We start from the raw sequence: 19,437 nt of genomic DNA, 5'->3' as shown, positions 1-19,437 counted from the left end.
ATTCTCCTGGAACTGCTTAGAAAGTGGGGTATGTGCCTTTATTTTCAAGTCTGAAAATAGAATGCTTTCCCAAAAATATATCTCAGGATCTGGAGTCAAATCAAAGAGAGTTTTAAAATACATTTTGAACCTATGTCTTCAAATGAGAGCATCTATTGAATTTCATGGGGGAAAAACCCATTTTGCAAGGTGCAAGTCTGCTGTAAATAAACCAAAACAATGTTTTCCAGAAATCCTTCATAAGCTTTGCACACCACGTGTCTCATCCAAACTTGGCACATATCAGATGGCTGGTCAACAGTGACCCATGAGAATACACACAAGACCCTCACACATCAGCTGCATTACAACTTGTTCATTACCACGCACAGCATCCCACATTGATCATGAATATATATCATTAGAAAACAGGCTGTACACTGATGAGAAGGAGTTTGGAAATTGTCCTGCTTGCAATTCACATGAGGAGTGCATTTCTGATAGATTTTTAGACTGTTCACTTAACACATCTGAAAGATAAACAAGTATTTTATTGGAATTTGCACCTACATCTCTATCCATGCAAAAAATATTTAGAGAAAAGCCTTACATACTGATTTTGATTTTGCTACAAAGCTAAAGGCCTGATAAGGTGTGCTGAGCGATCCCCTCTGGTCTCTGAACTTGAATCAACATTTTGAACAAGCTTGAGTCAGGCATTTGTTCTGAAACAACATGAACTAGCACTTCTCAGTGTTTTCACATGAACTTTGCGTAAAGCTGGATCTTTGCAGGGCTATAATTCAAACAAAAATTCAGGGACACTAGTAGATTAGAGCTGATCCTTTCCCGTATCTCCCTTGTGAAGCTAAATCACTGGGAACAATCAGTTGAGCGTCTTCTAAATTCCCCTTCACACCCTCCCAATTAAACTTTTATCATATGGGTTGATCCCGTGATATAAAACACAAGTGTGTCTTAATGCAATTTGAAGTCGCAGGCAGCCTTCTGGGAGAAGGGCAGATGCCTGATGTACCTTAAGCTGATGTATTGGATGCTGTTTTTCCCTGCTTTATGCCATTAGTACACTTGTTCACCATCTCCCCTACCACATTGCCATCAGGGAGATCTAAGCTTGGCAGCAGGCTGGGATCCCTGCCTCTAAGCTGAAAGAGGTTGAGCTATTTGCAGAAATAATGCTTTCCAGACGTACTAAACAGCACTCATCTTTCCAGATGGAGGGGCATTAGTGTTGCTTCCAGCCATCTCTTCACCTTCTGGTGTACTTGCCACTCCTCCCGTATGCACCACGAGCCTTATGCTTCAGATACCTCTCCTGCATGCTGAGAAACTCCGCGATGTGCCTGCACCTTGCAGCCCTGGGAGCCAGCTGGAGGAGGAATATAGCCCATCCCATTTTAGCGGGGGGACTCCTATCAGATGGGAAATGGGGGGCTTCAAAAGGAAACAAACATTCACAGACCTTTTTCCTTTCCACAGTCTGTATTTCGACTTAAAGGATTCAAAAAGGAGAGGAGTTGGCAGGTAGAGGGTCTGCTGAAGATAAGCGCTGATGGCAGCCAAGCTAAAGGGATATAGAGAGAGAAAGTCAGTGATGAAGAGGTAATGGCCCCCTTGCTAAACTGAAGCTTTTAATGGTCCCACAAGACCTGCAGACTGTCTGGTCCAATGACTAAGGGCTAAGAGCCAAGCCTTGAACATGCAGATCTTGGATCTGCAGCACACCAGGCTACATCAACCCTGACGAGGTCATCTGGATCACATGAATGTTTCAAGTCAAACAACTGAAAAAAAAAATTATTTTTTCTTTCTTTTTTTTTCCTTTTTTTTGTTCTTCATGTGAATCCCCAGTGGAAGAAATCCACCGAACAAGCATGTTGATTTTGGCAAAGGCACACACAGTCACTCTGTTCTAAAGATGAGCTGACACGTGCAGATTCACAGATTAGCCATTTCTAAAGGTTAATTAAATATTGCCATTGTTTTCCAAGCTATTAATGTATGTTATTCTATTTTTCGCTGTTAAAGAACATCTGGGTTTTGGAATTAAAAAATATGCAACCCTCCGTCCCCCTTCGAAGAAGGTCTTAAAAAACACACACAGAGTGTCTGCTTTAAAAATATGGCATAACCATCTTCAGAGTCACATTACAAAGTTGAGAAAAAAAATCTTTGAAAAAATATTAGGAAAAATGTTCTTCCACAGTTCAGAACATTTGATGTGCATTCTCGTCTGCCGAATGCGTCTCAGAACTAGCTCACACGCAATAAATGAATGGTAGGAGAGGCTCCTGGTATTAGTCAGCCCTTCGTTATTTGCTGAAGTTACTGAAAGTGATTACATTCAGATATGTTCCTGCTCCATCCCTTGGTGCCAGGATGTATGACAGCCAGTTTTGTTTACAGTGCTGGCACTGCTGGGTAAATGAAGTGGGTCTGTACAGCTTTCCTCATCCCTGTCCTGTGTCCCTCCTTGGCATGTTGGACTCAGTGTATGAAAATATTTGAGGTGAAAGAAAGAATAGGTAGGATTAAGAGAACTGAGGTGTAGAAACCCTGATTTGGTAGAGGTTTCTTGGCAGAGGTGTAAATGACTACAAAAGATTCAAGGCAGTCCTAGCCCTAGTGATCAGGCTTGCCAGCAGGAGCAAAGGAAAGCTAGGCTTTGCCTGCAGCTTTCCTCCAGTGTTCCTGTGATATCTGAGACAAATCAGCTTCACTCCTTGCACAAAACCTCCTTCATTACATCTCCAAGCCCAGGTATTAGGCAGTCTGGAAAACCAAATTGATAATGTTTATCTCCTCTTTGTACAGATAATAACTGCTTAAAATGCACAGAAGAAAAAGGAATCTAATCCAGTATCTCCTGTGCCTCTATTTACCTCTCTGTCAAGCAGTGACAGTAACACACAGGAAACTCTCAGGTGCGTCAGGAAGTTTCACAGAACCACAGAATCACAGAATGGCAGGGGTTGGAAGGCACCTCTGGAGATCATCTTGTCCAACCCCCCTGCTTGAGCAGGTACACTGAGAGCAGGGGGCACAGGAACACGTCCAGGCAGGTTTTGAATGCCTCCAGGGAAGGAGACTCCACAACCTCCCTGGCCGTTACTGCTAAAAAAGTGCTTGGAAATTCTTAGCTGTAAGGAGCACAGAAACAAAAAATATTGTTATAAGAATGAGAATGTGATTTTGCATATTTGACGAGGATGGCTATTCCTCATCAGCCGGACTTTGAGCTTCAACTTCATGCTATCTGTGCTAATCAAAGTCCCATGCAAATCCTGAAGAAGATATTCACCATCCCTGATGCTGGTTCTGGCCCCAACCATGTTTAGGTCCCAGTTGTCAGCTAGTGTATAGTTTTGTCAGCTTAGTGGCACTGAATGAACTAAACCCGCTGGTGACACAAGCCACAGATCAGTGGTGGTCTAACTCATGTCCTTCTGCATGACCCTACCATCTCTGCAGCCAAGCTGTAGTAGCAACTGATCCCTTTCTCACCTCCTTTCTAGGATGGCAAGCTGTGGTGGATCGCTTCCCCTATTTACCAAGTCATACTAGCATGGGTGAAGGGAGCCCTGTGTTGCCTCTATAAGGCATTGGGTCCCAGAAAATCAAAGGCTTAGTACCGATGGCGATAGGTAAGCCTGGCTTGGAGCAAAACCAACCAGCTTCTACAGTGTGCCTACCATACTCTATGTTGCCATGAACTCAGCTATCTGTACTTTATACCACCATGTGAAGTTGGTTTCCCCAACCTACTGCCCAGTGCTATTATACTCAGCCCTTCCTGATACTGCTGGGATCACAACAGTCAGAAGAAATGACAGTAACTCTGTTATTTATTTCTGTCATGTTCTGCTTGGAAGGTTTGATGATTCCTCCTAACAGGCATTTTACTAGACGACAAAAAGTTATCCATATTGCAGTGCTTGTTCTGACCTGCGAGTTAGCAAACAATAAATCTTAATTACACTTAAATGCCAGAAATCTGCAAAGAATGAGGCAACATTAGTCAGCTGTGAATTGGTCCTGACTCCTGCCTCTGCTTTGGCTGGAGATCAGCTGCAGGAATACATAAATCAGTTTTTTATTTGTTTGTGCCAGTACAATCAGTTGTAGCTGTTCCTTAAGAGCATTTCCAGTATTAGTGGGCTTACTGGCATTCATCCTATTAGCATCTCAGATGCAGGTGGCATCTGGAAAGTTTTATTTTAAAAGACTTTTAGTATTGTACTTAGGTTAATAAGAAAGCGTTATTTTAAAATATCTCGGCAGTTTTCCAGAGTGCAGCTCAGTCTCATGACATCTGCTCAGTGGATACTTGTTACCTTTGGGTTTATTGAAAGAAACCCTCTGAATAAACTTTTTGTTAGCAATCTGCTTTATAGGCCCTGCAACGGAATAGCGTTGGAGTGCAAATGTTGTCACTAGCAGAGGGGATTTTCTATGCTGTAACAAGCTCTTTGGTATTCTGGCACTTACATGTCATAACGTTCAATAAAATTGCCCAGGCCTCCTCATGTCCCTTTTTGTGAGATTCTGCCATCTTTATTCAAGAACTGGAGTTCAGTTGACAGCCCAGCTCATCTCAGTGGATGTGGTGCAGTTCCCACTTCAGTAAATGGTGTCTGGGGAAGATTTCACTGCGGCAGTATAGGTGGTATCATGTACTGTTTTAAACGCTGCAGTGAGGTCAATTTTAAGTGACTGCTCCTACTGTTCAGGAGGGTTGATAAATTACACTGGCTGAGTAATGGTTCATTTGCAATAAATGAAAGGAATCACTAATTCCATTTCCAAATTTCACCCATTCCAATATTTATCATTCAACAGGAAAATGATTCAGTGGAAATCCTGTTGGTGAACAAAAGGATTTTATTTATACTGAGCAAAGTCCTGTTGCCAGAAGGAAAAACATACTCTTCATGAAATTCACCTTTATCAATAGCTGACAGAGCATAGCTGGTAAACCAAGCTACCTATTCAGCTACTGCCATAAGTTAAACCAAAGCAGAAACAATTTTTACAAAAGGATCAGCTGGAGCTTGGGCTCCCGTTTGGTGACATCATTCTCAATACACTAAGCCAAATTTTGCAGATTAAAGAGCAAGAAAGCTGCAAACATAAACCAAAGTAAAGGAATTGAAGCGGTCTTTTCCTGTGAAACACCCGTATAAGAACCTGAGTATCACTCTGAATACTTAGCCAGGGCCAAAACGTGGGTTGAGTCTGGTGTGGCTCCACAGAAATGAAAACAGCAAAAGTGCAAGCAGAGGCTGAGCTGATTCACAGTCCCTAAGCGTTTTACAACTTAGTGTAGTTTCTATTCCAGCATAAGGCCTAGATCTCTTTAAATATAGCTGAGTAAAAATAAAGAAATAACATTCTCAGAAGGTGTTGCAGGTCTTCTTTAAGTCCTAGGAAAAGGCAGTCATTCTAGTTGATGGCTAAGCTGAAAACTCCAGATTTGTCAGAGTGTTCCTAGCAAACAAACTGTAGAAATCAGACACACTCTGGGGAACCTCCTAAAGGTGCACCACCTTTACCAAAATATCAGAATGACAGAGGAGTCATAAAAATGTTGGACAGAACACCAAAAGAACTAGATTCTGCTTCAGCTTCAGTCAAAGAACATGGACTGAAGTAATGAAAAGTTATGTAATCAGTAGTTTTCTGGCCAAACCTCAGATTTAGGTTCATATCTAAGGTAGACAAAGGAAGTTGAGTTAGTCTTCGAAGAACAAATGTCACCAGGCAGCTGACACCAGTGTGATGCTGTCATTTTTTTACAGAGGTCTTTTCTTCTGGTGTCAAACCTGGCTTTAGGAATAGTTTACATGATAGAGTTTAGAGAAAAAGTTTAGAAGGGAGAGTTGAGATCAGCCTTATGGTTTAGATGATAGCTGCTAGAAACATGGACTTCAAAATGAGGTAATATACAAATGATATAAGAAGTACTCCAAGAGATATTTTAGGAGTCTTGGGAACATTAATTCCAGATACAAAGCCAAAGTTTTGTCTCTGGCTGCTGGGCAAGAGCTCTCAGAAAAAAACAAGAATAATTAAATAAGCAGGTGGCATATGCAAATCTGTTCAAACCAAGACGAACAAAGGCAGCTTGTTTTAAATACAGAGGAATGTCTTTGGTAGCAAGGTCAAATCAGTCAATTTTGGACTGTCTGTAAAGAAAACTTTCTCCACTTGGACAAATATATTTCCTCCTGTGTTTTTCTACACTGTGTCAGGATCCCTACAGATGTAGGGATCTGTGTCTCTCAGTGCTACTCAGCCAAGCAACAGCAGTGTCGTCAGGTGCAGTGACTCTGGGTCTGGACAGAGTATCTGGCTGCAGGGCTGTGAGATCAGGTCCAGGCAGTCCAGGAGCTGGATCAGAGGCTGATGACCATCTGTACTAAATCTGTCAGCCAAAACTGTCTTGGCCAGTACAGAGCTGGAGAATGATCTTGTCTTTGTCTCTTTTTGATCTTTCAGATTACCCTAGAAATCAGGGGAGCTACTGGAAAGGCACAATACAAGGCTCAGCAGGAGAAAAATAATCCAATAACAATGCTGGACCTGAGCCTCCTTGAAGAAGCTCCTATTCTTGGAGGCAAGCAAACCTATTCTGGAGTCTTCCCACTGTTGCCTCCATATACAAAGTCTATATTTACTACTTATGGACTGCCTCCTCAGGAAGATGCTGCTTTTTTTTTTTTTCAGGATCCTGGAAATGAACGACCATTTGGATTCCCTAGGTGGATGTCATCCAGGTCTGAGTGTGAAGCCTTCATGGAGATGGTCTTTCTTAACATGTCTGTCATGACTCTGTGAAGAGTCATCTTGCTGAGGCTTGAGATCAGAATGCTGTTCAGGCCACTTCTGTGTCTCCCATCTCCAAGAAATTTGTATGTAATTTCATGACATAGTTCCTGGGACAAAGTTCTCTGCCTACAAAGGTGGTAGAAAAAATTAGTGGTAAAATGTTAGTGATGCAGCTGTGATTAAGGTCCTTATCAAGGAGGAGCTTTCCCATGTGTTTTTATTTTCAAGCCACCAAGCCAGTTCTGCAACAAGATTTGGCCCTAAGTGTTTCCTGTCTATCCAATGTGTTATCTGAGAACAGACTGACTTGACTCAGAGCTAATGACGTTGCAGACTAAATCGATAGGGCAAATTCACATATATTAGGCTGACATGAGATCTAATTATGGGGTGTTGGAATCATTTTGATCACCCACAGGAATAGAAGCACTTGTAATAAAGGAAATCTGCCAACAGGGAACTAAGATTTTACTGATCTGGAGTTAGTCATTAGCCCCATAGGCTGAGAAAGAATTAGCAACAACTAATGGGATGCATAGAGATGTGCATATCTATATGATCCAAATGCCATGCATTCTTACATGAGTAACTGCCACTGCTGAGCATTTTATAAAGACATTCTTGTTTATGAGGGGGCCAATTGGCAGGATCTTGTGCATACAATTGTTTGATCCTGTTTTATCCAATGGACTGCCTCCAGTCTACTCTGCTCTTCTGGTTTTTTCTTGCCTCTTGTTCAAGAATTGAGAAATCTGAAGCTCTGTACAAAGAGCAGATCAGAGAGTATCTAGTTTTTTGTTTCATGCCATTAATAGCCATTGAGGGTGAGGAAATTAAGCAAGAGCCACAAACACACCTACCTTTTTTTTTTTGTCCTTGACCAGCTACACAGCGAAGCAGACAGCCCAAAGCTGCTGCTTTTTTGAAAAATCCACACTTGGGTATAGGCACCTTGAGTGAGATCCACTCTCATACAGACCTGAAAAGCAAGAGCATGCTTACAACTGCTCCTCAAGCTTCCAGGGGCAGAAGAGGTGAGAGGAGAGGTGAGAGCAACAAGTTCTGACCTGCTCCAGGAACAGGGGCTGGAGGCAGTTCACAAGGAGACTGACAAGGCAAGGTGGAAAGGGAGAAAGGAACAAATAGGTGCATTTCCAAATGCAGAGCAGCTTCTGCCAGAAGTAAATCTGTCAGCAAGATCTTTTGAAGAAAATGTGTAGGTGAGACCCATTAACCACTCCTGGAAGATAAAGAGTTGACACCACATTTTTACCTTACCTAAAAATGTATTCCTATATCGACTCCAGCTCTCTTTTATCCCCCCAAGATTATTCCCTCCTTCCTTATGCTCACCCAGTTGTGGGAAAAAAAAACAGACAAAAAAAAACCCCACTGCATTAATGGAAAACATCTTCACACCAGTGGAACCAAGAAATATGCACTGTCCCTGAACTCAGCTCCAAAGGACTGGAGTGCAGGTAATTCATAGCTCTCTTACACCCATCTAAGCTTCTGTTAATCTAGGTGTCACTGTGGTGACACCACTCTGACCATCAGTCTGGCACCACTTTTGAGCTGTTCTCTATGAATTAACAGTGGTATCTGATACAGGATCAAACACTAACAACCTTGCTTGGAGTGTGCCAGCACCATCTAACTCTACCAGAAGTATGCCAGAAGCTAAGGGCTCTGACCACAGATCTTGGCGATCCTATCAAGTGATTTTGAGTGCCAGCTTGAATCCCCACTATATCTTTAGACTACAAGTCTGTAGGCACATCTCTTGGCATGGCTGGAGTGTCCCCTCCAAAAGATTCTGAGATTCAGATGTCAGGTAGGTACTTGGTCTTAGCAGACTGTCCACAGATGGCTATGGAGATAGCGGGTGGATAGTACAGCATGGGCCATACTTATGGCATCCCATGTATCTATTTTTTCACAGTCCTCTGAAACTGCCTAGTCCAAAGGAAGACCATCAACATTCATCTCAAAGTGTTTAGGTAGCACTACGTCTCATTTTATGTTAGCTCTTCACCTGCAAATCTGCTACAGCACACCACTTAAAGCACCTTCCTTTGCATTTTTTTCTCCTAGGCTGACCTCAAGATGTGTAGATAGGGGAAACAGTGGTGGAGGAGCAGCACTGCACTTATCTTCTTCCTGCTGCTGACAGGCCTGGCTGGGTTTACCTAAGGCTTGACCCCTCTCTCTCCTACATAGATGCCCCAGCAGATGCTATGCCCATTGTGGAGATGTGCTAGTCATCAAGATAAAAGGAATAAGAATCTCAAAGCACTTAGGTATGATTAAATAAAGGAGGCCATTTCCTGTGCTGCTAATCTGGTGCCTTTGGAAATCATAAACTTAACTCTTTTTTTGAAGTTACCATCTTTTAATTCTCATGGGTCTCCTTCATAGTACTCCTCCTCCTTCCTGGGAAGTGGTGACCACTTCATGATACAACAGTAGCTCACAGGGCTGATTAAACTGAACTCCATGTAACACAAACAGCAATTTTTCATGTACAAAATGAAAGAACTGAACTGCTCTCTCTTCTGAGTTTTGTCTGGGTCAGGATACCCAATTAACCTGCAGGCTCCTGTACTGGCAGTTACCTGCTCTTCACTTTGAAATCAAGTCACTCTCCTGTTTTGGGAGCTCTACTGCTCTGAAAGTCTTCCTGTCCTTTAATAATACAGAACAAAGCAGAAGCAGCTACTGTGAAAAAATGAAAAAATAGACTCATTCAATATGGCCTCTTATTATATGTGTGAGTATTACAGTCTAAAGTTCAATAACATCTTAAGTGCTTGGCCACTAAGAGACAAGGTATTTTAGGACTCTAATATTTGTTGAGTATGTATGAAGTCAAGTAACTCTCTAGGTCGTACCTTCCCACTCACAGGAATTCCAGGGTTTAGTCTTTACAACCTCAGCACTTTTTTTTTTTTTTTTGTGCCATTCTTCCCACAAACTCAGACAGATTGCATACCTTGATGGGCTTTCCAGATTAGGTGCCAGATGCTACATACAGTTTCCCATGGAAAAGTCCAATATTTGGTAGCCCTCCATTATGGTGTGGTGGTTTTTGTTTGGTTTTTTTTTTTTTTCTTTCTTCCAGGATTTCAACTGAAGTAGGAAAAAATAAGGAATTTGTATATTTATCAACTGTTACCTGCAGCAATCATACAAAATGGCCATTGAGCATGTGAGGAAGGACCATGCATTGTCAGTGAATCCCAATCTGTTCTAGGCATAATCAACCCCAAAGCTACAACCATAGTGTTTGACATTTGAAGTGCAACAGATATCTGACCACAGTGAACGTATCATGTGCCTTTACTTTGGACTGGTGACCTGCGAATGTGTCTGTTGAGCAAAGCCATAGGCAAAAAAGGGTTGGATGTATCTGATGAAGTGTCAGGTGCAGGAGGCATGTGCTGCACAGAGCACAACCCCTACCGCCACCTCAGTTAGCCTAGATGGGAATGTGACGGTCATAACTTGTTAGAGCTGCACTTTACCTAGGATCATCAAAATCTACAGAAAGCCGTATGCAACTGATATTTCTCTGCTGCAAAGTATAGCACAGAATTACGTTATTTACACACTGAGCCTGACTTTCCTTTATCTTATGCCGTGAACAGTCTTTACATTTGTGAAAAAGGATGAGAAACCACCACCAAGTCAGTATGGTAACACAAGGTGTGAGCAAATGGAGAATGAAGTTTCTGGCACACTACACTTTTCTCTATGGTCTTATTTTCTATAAGTATAAACTTTCAGTAAAAGCTAACGTAGGATTTAAGCTGGACGTTTTAGAAATTCTGGAAATCAGTAAAACCACTGCTCTTTACTCTTCCTCAGTCAGACTTTACTAAGTGTGATTTCAAAATATGGGCACTGTTTTTGAGCTGACAATTTTGCTCCAACTTTAATTTCGTGCATGTGCCACAGATTGTAAGGCTATGCCATGCCATAATATGCAATTGTATGTGTGAGAATGTCCTGCACTAGCTGCATGGAGGCTGATAGCTAAATCTCTCAGAAACCTTAGCTCTTCTGTGTCCCAGGACTCCTTCAGAGCTTCTCATCATTAGAATTCCCTGGGTTTCCACCTCCTTCCACGACAGCCATCTGGCCAGTCCACACTCCAGCTGCAGTCAGACGCCCCTCACCACTTACACCTGATCTTTTGACTCTGCACACCTGAAACAATTCTTGCTCTATCTAGCAAGCAATATAAAATTAGACAATCAGGAAAGCTTTTACAAAAGCTATGAAGAAATTGCCCAGCTTAAAATCCACACTTGCTTTCCGTGATATCCCAGGCACTATTAAAATGGAGGGAAGGATTTATTTGAGGAAGAAAATGCAAGTGTGTTTCAATACTACAGTATATCCTGATGAAATGGTGTTTGTAAAGGTTTGTACTTCTTTGGCCATTGTTCTTTTGATGCTTGCTGTTGGGATATTCTGATGGACAACTCCATCGTCACCTCCCTCTAGTTAGTGGATCAAAGTTTAACACGCAAAAGAAAGTAGCATCTACCCGGAAGGGCATTGCAGAAAGGGAGACACATGGCTGGCACTGAGTGTTTGAAGACTGTCACTAAATAGCGGTGGGACGTGGGACCAGGAGGAAGAAGGCGCTATGCTTTGAGCCTACCTGGTCCCAAAGCTTAAGGGCATCTTCTTTATAACACAGACCTTTTTTCTTCACTCCAGTTTTCTCCTTCTTTATTTTCCATATTGAAGGGCAATGATGGATTATTTTCAGGTTTTTGTCCACAAAACATTTGAGACAAAAACCCCACAAACCTCCTTTTTCATACAAGCCTTTTCAAACTCTTCCAAACAGCAGTCTTTGTTAATTTATAACTTAGTTAGGTTAGAACGAGCTGTTCTATATCAGCAAGAAATCTGTTACAGGACAGACGCCAGCATGATTACAAGAGATGGGTAAACCTCAAAAGGCCTAAGATCTGGTTTGGTTTCCATGAAGCTGAACCTCTGGGGAGCATTGCTTCCTGTTGGGGGGTCTGGTTTTGGAAACAACAAGAACAGGGAGTATTGTTTTTAATGTTATTTTCTGCTCCTGGTTTTAGGCCAAATTTGAGAGTGCAGAAGTGCGCAATTACTTTAATGAACAAATACAAGAGTTTCACAGCCTGGAAACATATTTGCTTGTGGTTTGTTTCCCATACTCTATTTTTATTTTATCATTGAATACAGTGGCCTACCTTTAGATTTCTGTGGCATGGTAGACCTATCAGAGCTTGCCAAATCAAGAAAATCTGACTCCTTATACTACTTTTGTCACTGCCCCAGTGACCACAGAAACACACTTTCTGTTAATATTTTTTTGTTGTTTTTCATTAAATGCCAGAGTCTGAGTCTGTTCTTAATACCTGTTAGATTGCCATTGACTTCCATGGAACAATTCCAGATTTCCACTGATCATCATTAAGAGTTGTCTTATCACAAGGCTCATAGCAATAACTTAATTAAAATTAGTTTTGCTGATGTTGCTCCTCTTTTTTTTCCAGTTAAGTAAAACAAATCTTCAAGGAGATTTCTTCACTGGTCAGCCTGGAGAGCTTGCACACTGCCTCTCGGATCTTTCCCTTCTCCGCATTCCGGTGCCCAGTCTCCCCTCACCAGTCCCCTATCACACACACTGTTTTATAGTAATGGGGTCAGTAGAAAACATAGAGTTCAGCACTATAGAAGTGGAAACAGAAAGCAGCCATGGGCAATTAACCAGGGCTGTGACTGCTTATGTTTGGTTCCTGCTTCCATTTCTGTTTCCATGGAAATGGACATCAGATCATTGGAAATAAAGTAGATTTTCTACTTCTCCCCACCTTCATATCACCCGGGCTATACAATCCAAATAAATCTAAACTTATCTAATTAAATGTGAATTTAGAAACCTTTTCATTTCATTGAAATAAACTGACAAAAGCAACATTGCTTTTGAAGGACTCAGATGCTATTGGCCGTTTTTTGGGAAAGAAGTAGGTAAGTTTGCCCACCCCTTTTTGCTTTGTAAGGTATGGAAACGTGCAAACATCCACCCTACCCCTTGCTCTGTGCTCCTGCCTGCCCATTAATATTGTTGTGCTGAACAGTACTCATCACTTGCCCATTAGGGGTCATTTAAGCATAAATGACCTCCCTTACAGAAACTGTGTGGGTTAAAGACCTCTTCTTTGTCTAGCTGCTAAAGCTTTGAGGTTCATTTGTATTGCAGAGCAGCTGCATAAAAAAAGGTTCAAGCCCACCTTTAAAGGTCATATGGTCTCAGAGGAGGAGCTTTGACCTAGAAGGGTTTCCCAGGTGAAAAGCTCAGGGTTTGGGAACAAAGAAAAAAAGTGCTTTTTAAGCTTTCACATTCCTGTGAGAGACTGAGAAAGATAAGACTTATGTGTCTTTTGTAAACAAACATATTAGAGACTGAACGCTTGATTTCTCCTCTAGACAAGAAGCTGATCTGCAAAACTACCAGACCTGTAGAAGGGTAACAATAATTTTTAGTTAGGCTTATGATGCAACAGATCAGACAGACAAAATCTTGAGAATCGGCTTCAACAAAAATGTCCTATGTCATGAGTCAATAGCCTTCCAGTTGTAACAATTGCCTTTACTGGTCAGTGAATGAAGGCACAACTTGAAACAAACTGCTAGTCTACCAATGTGAGTTACCCACAGGGTGATGCTTCATACTTTTTTCTCAAAGCAGTCCTCTAATTCTGTTAAACCCAGTGAACTAATAGAAACTTGCCGGCAAAATAGCACCAAATAGTATCTCTGCTTGAATTGGCATCACACTTTGCAATTTGCAGTGATTGAAAGGATAAATATCATTACTGTATTAATGCAAACTCAGTGCCAATAAATGGCTTGTTTTCTAACCGGGTCCATTATACAGAAGAAATCAGGGAAAGCACAACCTGTCTTTTCCAGTTTCTACCAAAGTGTTAATTTCTGGAGCCCACTAACAAGAACAGTTAGAAAGAAAGCAATCAAAGTGGATTTATATAGGGTGGTAGATTTAAAGTGTTTAATTACTGTAGCTGTAGCTGGTTATTGCTAATGCGTGGATCACAAAAGCTTCACTCCTGTAGAAATCAGTCATGCGTAGGAGATCAGGAATTACAGATACTTCACCAATGTGAGGGATTTGCTCTGGTCCTTTAAAGAGATTTCCTCCAATGACAAAAGCCCCGTGCCTGATACTAATGAACAGTATGTAACAAATTTACTTTAAAGAAAAGTAGCCTATAACCTAATCATACTCAGTCCTAAAATATACTTCTTTAAATGACTCATATCAAACCGTTCAGTCATGACGTAGATCTCTGGTTTTTTTATTATTAAATCCATCTCTGTCAAAGATGCTAGCATGTCTTGAGGAAGCGGAGAAAGGTAGATGGTGGGTAACTACATGCTATCAATGGTAAAAGGTCTGATTTTCCCTCTCTAACTAAAAGCAAAGCTTCAAACTCTCTTTTCCTGCTATAATCCCAAGCATTACCGTCACTTTCACAAGCACGGACACAGTCTCCAAATCTATCTGTATGAGTTTTCTTCCCTGAAAGGCATTGCACCCGCATTTAAAACTTAGAACAAACACATAGGCCATTAACACTGGTGTAATCACCCACAAATGAACGTGATTGGGATCTAACTTCACAGCACTGGAGCCACTCAGTACTGGAAAATTAGAGCATTACAGAGTGAATGAAGGAGAAGCCTATTAAGTATTATTTGGATTTGCACAGAAATACATGAAGAGGGCAGGGAGCAAGGTTCAAAATATTTAAGGGGCACAGTAAAGGAAATAAAATAGCTGGAATTGTGGGTTGAGGTCTAGTCTATAGCAGGTACTGATAGGTGCCAATAAATATGTAGGTACAGGCCATATTTATTCAGCAATTCTAATAAAGCTATGCAAGGCAAATCATACTTTTCTGAGTAAACTGCAGGTATACTTCAGCTTTTATTTCAATATTTTAAAGAAGGAATCATACCCTTAATCGCTGTTATGATCAAGGCCCAAGTTTACATCTTGTCTAATCATCATTTTGTAGACTAGATCCCCAGAGACCCTTCTGCTATGTGTACTGATTTTGTTCATATCTTAGGAGACTTTTTTCAAGCAATAAGAAAGATTTAAAGTGAATGTCTCTTAAAGGATAATAAATACCTTGAGAAGAATGAGGAAATACATTAAAACTGAATCACTGCTGTGTCACACCAATTTTCCCCTTTTACTCTTGAGATTCCAGTGAAATCAATGAAGTTACAGTTACTTAAAGCTGTAGGATTATACGACTGAACCAGGTACATCGCGTTGCAATAAATGACTAGAACTTGCTGGCAGACTTGCTCAGAATCAAATATGTCCCCTTAAATTTCACACTATTTTCACAATCTTGTAGCAGCAAAGCAAAACAAGCAGTTCACTGTGCAGTCAGAACAAAATCTTTTTTCTCTGGTCTAAGTATTTAGCCAATACAGTATCACAGAAACATTGATTTCTGTTCCCAGCCTAAGAATCCTCCTGATAGTTTCATACAGAACCAAAGACCCAACACAATCTCTTCTTTTATGGCTAAGAAAATGCTGGGAGAATCGTTATCCCTGGGAAAGATTTCTTTGATAGACGAGGAAGGACTGTTCATTAGTGTCATGAATGATGCTGCCTCTTTTTTATGCAACTTGCATTCACTGATGCTGGCACTGTCAGAGTCTCCAACTGTGTGCACAATTCAGTTCATCGAACAACGCGGCATCCTTTCCAGATACACTCAACGTGCGGTATTACGGTTGGGAAAATCATTCCGCAGAAAAGAAACACAAATTATTTCAATTCTAAAAAAAAAAAAAAGCACAGTCTGTGCCTTCTTTTTCCATGCTATTAGAGAGATTATCAGGAAAAAATAAACACAGCAGTTGTTCGAGGTCCCACACAAACAAAACAAGGACTGCAGGCCACTCCACACACAGTGCTGAGCCACTGCCCTGTTTACTTGAAAGCTGTAAAATAACACATTTTTCAATTCTTTTTTTTTTAAATAATTATTCAGTGCTGACAGAGCAATTTTTCAAAATTTTAAAGAAGAAAAAAGCCCCAAATGTTCGCAGTTTTAAGTACGCTCTGTTTTCAGCTCCTCCATCTCAGCCATTTCCTTTTGGTTTATTTAGCGTGGCGGCAGCACATCAATTTGTCTGCAGGGAATGGCTGCCTTTCTCTGATGCCAAATGCAGGTAGAGGCCAGTCCCACACTCCTGAGTCACCTGCAGAGCTCAAGGTGCATGAACAAATTACATGTGGTCCCTAAGCAGCAAGGACCAGATCCAACAAAACGAGCTACGACACGTGTCTATGTATGTGCCTTGGCGCTTGCCATACGAGAGAGCCTGGAGCTAACAGCAGGGGAGCAGATACATCTACTACAAGAAGCAGAGAGCCCTGCAGAGATAATATCTCATGTCCCAGGAGCTGGGTAGGTGCTTTACATCAGTAAAGCTGGCATAGAGCAAAAAGCCCAGTTCTCTCCCTAGGGCTGAGCTAGTACGGTCTGGGCACAGTGCTGGGGGCAGCCCAGCTCTGGTTCGGCAGGGATCAGCTGAGCAAGTGCTGCTGTGCAGGACAGGCAGAGTTTGGGGATGCACTGATTCCTCCCCTTCACCCTCGCCTCATCCAGCAGACAGGGGCATTGCACAGCTGGGGCACAGGCTTTTTAAGATCGCAGCATTTGGCCCTGATCTGCAATAGCTCTGAACCTGCGCTTTAAAAGCAGCAGACTGAGCAAGGAGCCATCGCAGCCTATCTCTAGGAAAACTCTGAGGATGGGTGATAGGGGTGCAAGTAAAATCCCTCTTCTCTCTAAACCGTAGTTATTTTACATTGTGCATTTTCCCACTTTGCATGCCTCTTTCCAAAAGTTGCCTCTTTCCTGCAGAACTGAGCAGGGTCACACAGGGTGGTCAGAAAAAGAACCCATGTCACTGAAATCCTCCATCTTTTGTAACGGCTGAATAGTCCCACCCAAAGCGCCCTGTCCCCTTTTCTGCCAGAAGAGATTTACTTCTCTGTGCAGAAAGCTCTCACTCACACTGTTGATAAGGCATTTGAGGTGGAAAGACCACCCTTCCCTTCTCTTTACAAAGCAGTCATGCTTTGTAGGAAATATATATATATATATGTTGAATAAGAAAGATGATACATGATAAGAAAGAAGAAAGATTTGGCCTAATGGTCAAAGAAGGACCAGATCTGGCAGAGCGCAGCAGGTGGATTCAAATTGTCCTTGTGAGGCTGAGTACTGCAACAAGATAAGTGGATAACCATGGTTTCTAATCTGATTTAAATGTGAGTACCCCACTGCACAGCCTGGTCAAGGCAGAAGCACAGGTTAGGCATGCTCTGAAAAGGCATTAGATACCTCGGGAATTTTAATAGCAAAGACTGAAGGACCTGCACAATCTAAGTGCCTGACAGGAGCTGAAGATGGGTTTCAGGGAGCTTTACACTCAGCTTCCTAATTTCCTTTCGGTTACGTTTAACATGCCTAATTTCTGTCTTTCATCTGATGTGAGATGCAGCTACATTTGAGATACAGAACTTGCAAGGAGCCAAGTTCCCCAACATTTTCTCACAGGGAGTCCTATAGAAGTGAGGAGGAATGTTGCATAAACCCCTAGTGAATCCCCCAATATTGACTTCTTTGTGTCCTTCAAGATAACTGCCAGCTTTAAAAAACAAACAATCTAACGAAGATGCAAATAATCCCTGCCACAAATGGAGTGGACTGGAATGTGGAGCATTTATTTTTCCATTATCAACCATCAAGGTAAAGGGAAGGAAGTGAAAAAATTATGTGCCAGAAATATTTGCATGGAAACCTTTTCAAGCTATATGTTAAAAGCAATTTTTTATTACTTCAGGAAATACTCTAGTGTCAAGCAATGACCCCATGTTGGTGTCAATGCTTGCCCAACAGGATTACCATTCAAAAAGCTTTATGGTTACCACATAATGTTTAATCAGTGCATTAAAAATAATTTAAAGATTTGCTAATTGTAATGTAATTAGCTTAATTTAATTACATTGCTCAGTGACTGAGAATTTTATTGTTATTGTGAGATCTTTTCTCATTTGGGGCCTGAAGTTAAGTGGCGCAGTATTGACAACCGTTTCCTCCCTTAATATTCAGCTTCAGGAATGGGCTGAAATTTTTACCTGAATCTTGCAATTTATCACAATCAGTATCATCACAAATTACAGAAAGCATCCAGTAACATGATAACGTCTAAATGAAGTGTCTGTAACCAGGACAGTAGCAGCCTCGGCTGTTAATTTGTCATATTTCATAGCCAGCCTGACACCCTGTTCAATTTGCTTGTAAGCTTTATCACAGAGACAGCTATGTGAGCTGCCTCTGACTATGAGCAGCATGGAGGAGATGGACAGAAATTCAGCGGGGGCAGCTTGGCCCTCCAGGTTCCCTGTCTTTGCATACAATCCAGCTGAAAAATAAATGGCCCCATGTTTTGGTGATGTTTGTTTTCTCCATTAAAATCCCTCCCTTCTTTTCTCCCCTCCCCACTTCCTCATTAAGACAAGCAGACTTTTTTCTTTAAGACTTTCTGCTGACCATAACCTGATGGTCAACATAATTTCTTAGCAGTTACGGGAGTTAAAAGAAATAAGAGGGATAACAGTACTCAGAGCATTGTTACTTATCTTATACAGGCTCTCAATTTCAATCTAAAACATGTCATCCTCTCAAATGACCTGCAAGTTTTTCCTCTTGGGCAGAATTTGTGCAGCACTGTAAAAATGGCCATGAATATTCCTTCAGGAAATTGGTCTCTCTTCTCCTGTTATCTTCCAGATGCTCTGAGGCCCTCAATCAATTTGCATTGATTTAAGCAACATCATTCAATACATATTATCAATCTGATCTGAGGGGAATTGTGTGAAGAGTAGGTCTTCCTTTCTGCTCCCGACACGCCAAGCACAACAGCACAAGACACTACAAAACCCATAGAATGATTTCTAAAAGACCAACAGGTGTTAAAAGATGACTGGACTTATAAAATGCAGAAAACTGCCATTTTATTTTGTCTAACACATTAAAATCAGGTTGGCCAACTTGGAGTGCAGACAGAGCAAATGTCTGCTCGGACAGATTTTGTTGATAGTATGGGAACATTTTTGAAATCCTCAGTCTGGCTGCACACAGCACCAACCACCTCCTAGCATATTGGGGTACAACAAACTAATACCAGCCCAACACCCTTAGGTTTTTCTGGAAAAGAAAAATAAACCTCTCCGTGAGACAGGAGGTGTTGCGCTTCCTTCCGTTACTTGCTCCAGCAGGTGAGGCTGAACACCTGCCCTCCTCCTATTGATGGCTGCCCACTCCACCAGAAGACCTAGCAGCCAGGCTCTGCAGTGCTCAACTCTCCAGCCTCTAAGTGGTTTTACAGATCTGTCCCTTATTACACCAGCAACCAAGAGAGCAACTAGAGGGAAATTAGCATAGAAGCATTCCAGTCTTTACAGCTGAGCCTCCAAAGGGGCTATAAAAC

At 41.6% G+C, this 19,437-nt stretch overlaps 1 long non-coding RNA gene across 2 annotated transcripts in view; it reads right to left on the bottom strand.

The window, feature by feature from the left end:
- Window positions 1-340: 340 nt before the first annotated feature.
- LOC142053442 (uncharacterized) overlaps window positions 341-19,437 on the bottom strand; it is a 33,832-nt gene continuing 14,735 nt past the window's right edge. For both annotated transcript variants that reach the window (XR_012659224.1, XR_012659223.1), the window contains 3 exons: window positions 9,821-9,957; window positions 7,683-7,807; window positions 341-6,950 (listed from right to left, as the gene is read on the bottom strand). This is a non-coding gene — a long non-coding RNA (uncharacterized LOC142053442). The remainder of the gene's footprint in view (window positions 6,951-7,682; window positions 7,808-9,820; window positions 9,958-19,437) is intronic.

Source organism: Phalacrocorax aristotelis, chromosome 2 (genome assembly GCF_949628215.1).
Source record: "Phalacrocorax aristotelis chromosome 2, bGulAri2.1, whole genome shotgun sequence".
Lineage (NCBI taxonomy): Eukaryota > Metazoa > Chordata > Aves > Suliformes > Phalacrocoracidae > Phalacrocorax > Phalacrocorax aristotelis.
Note: the sequence above shows the minus strand (reverse complement) of the source record. Positions and strands in the feature narration are given on the sequence as shown.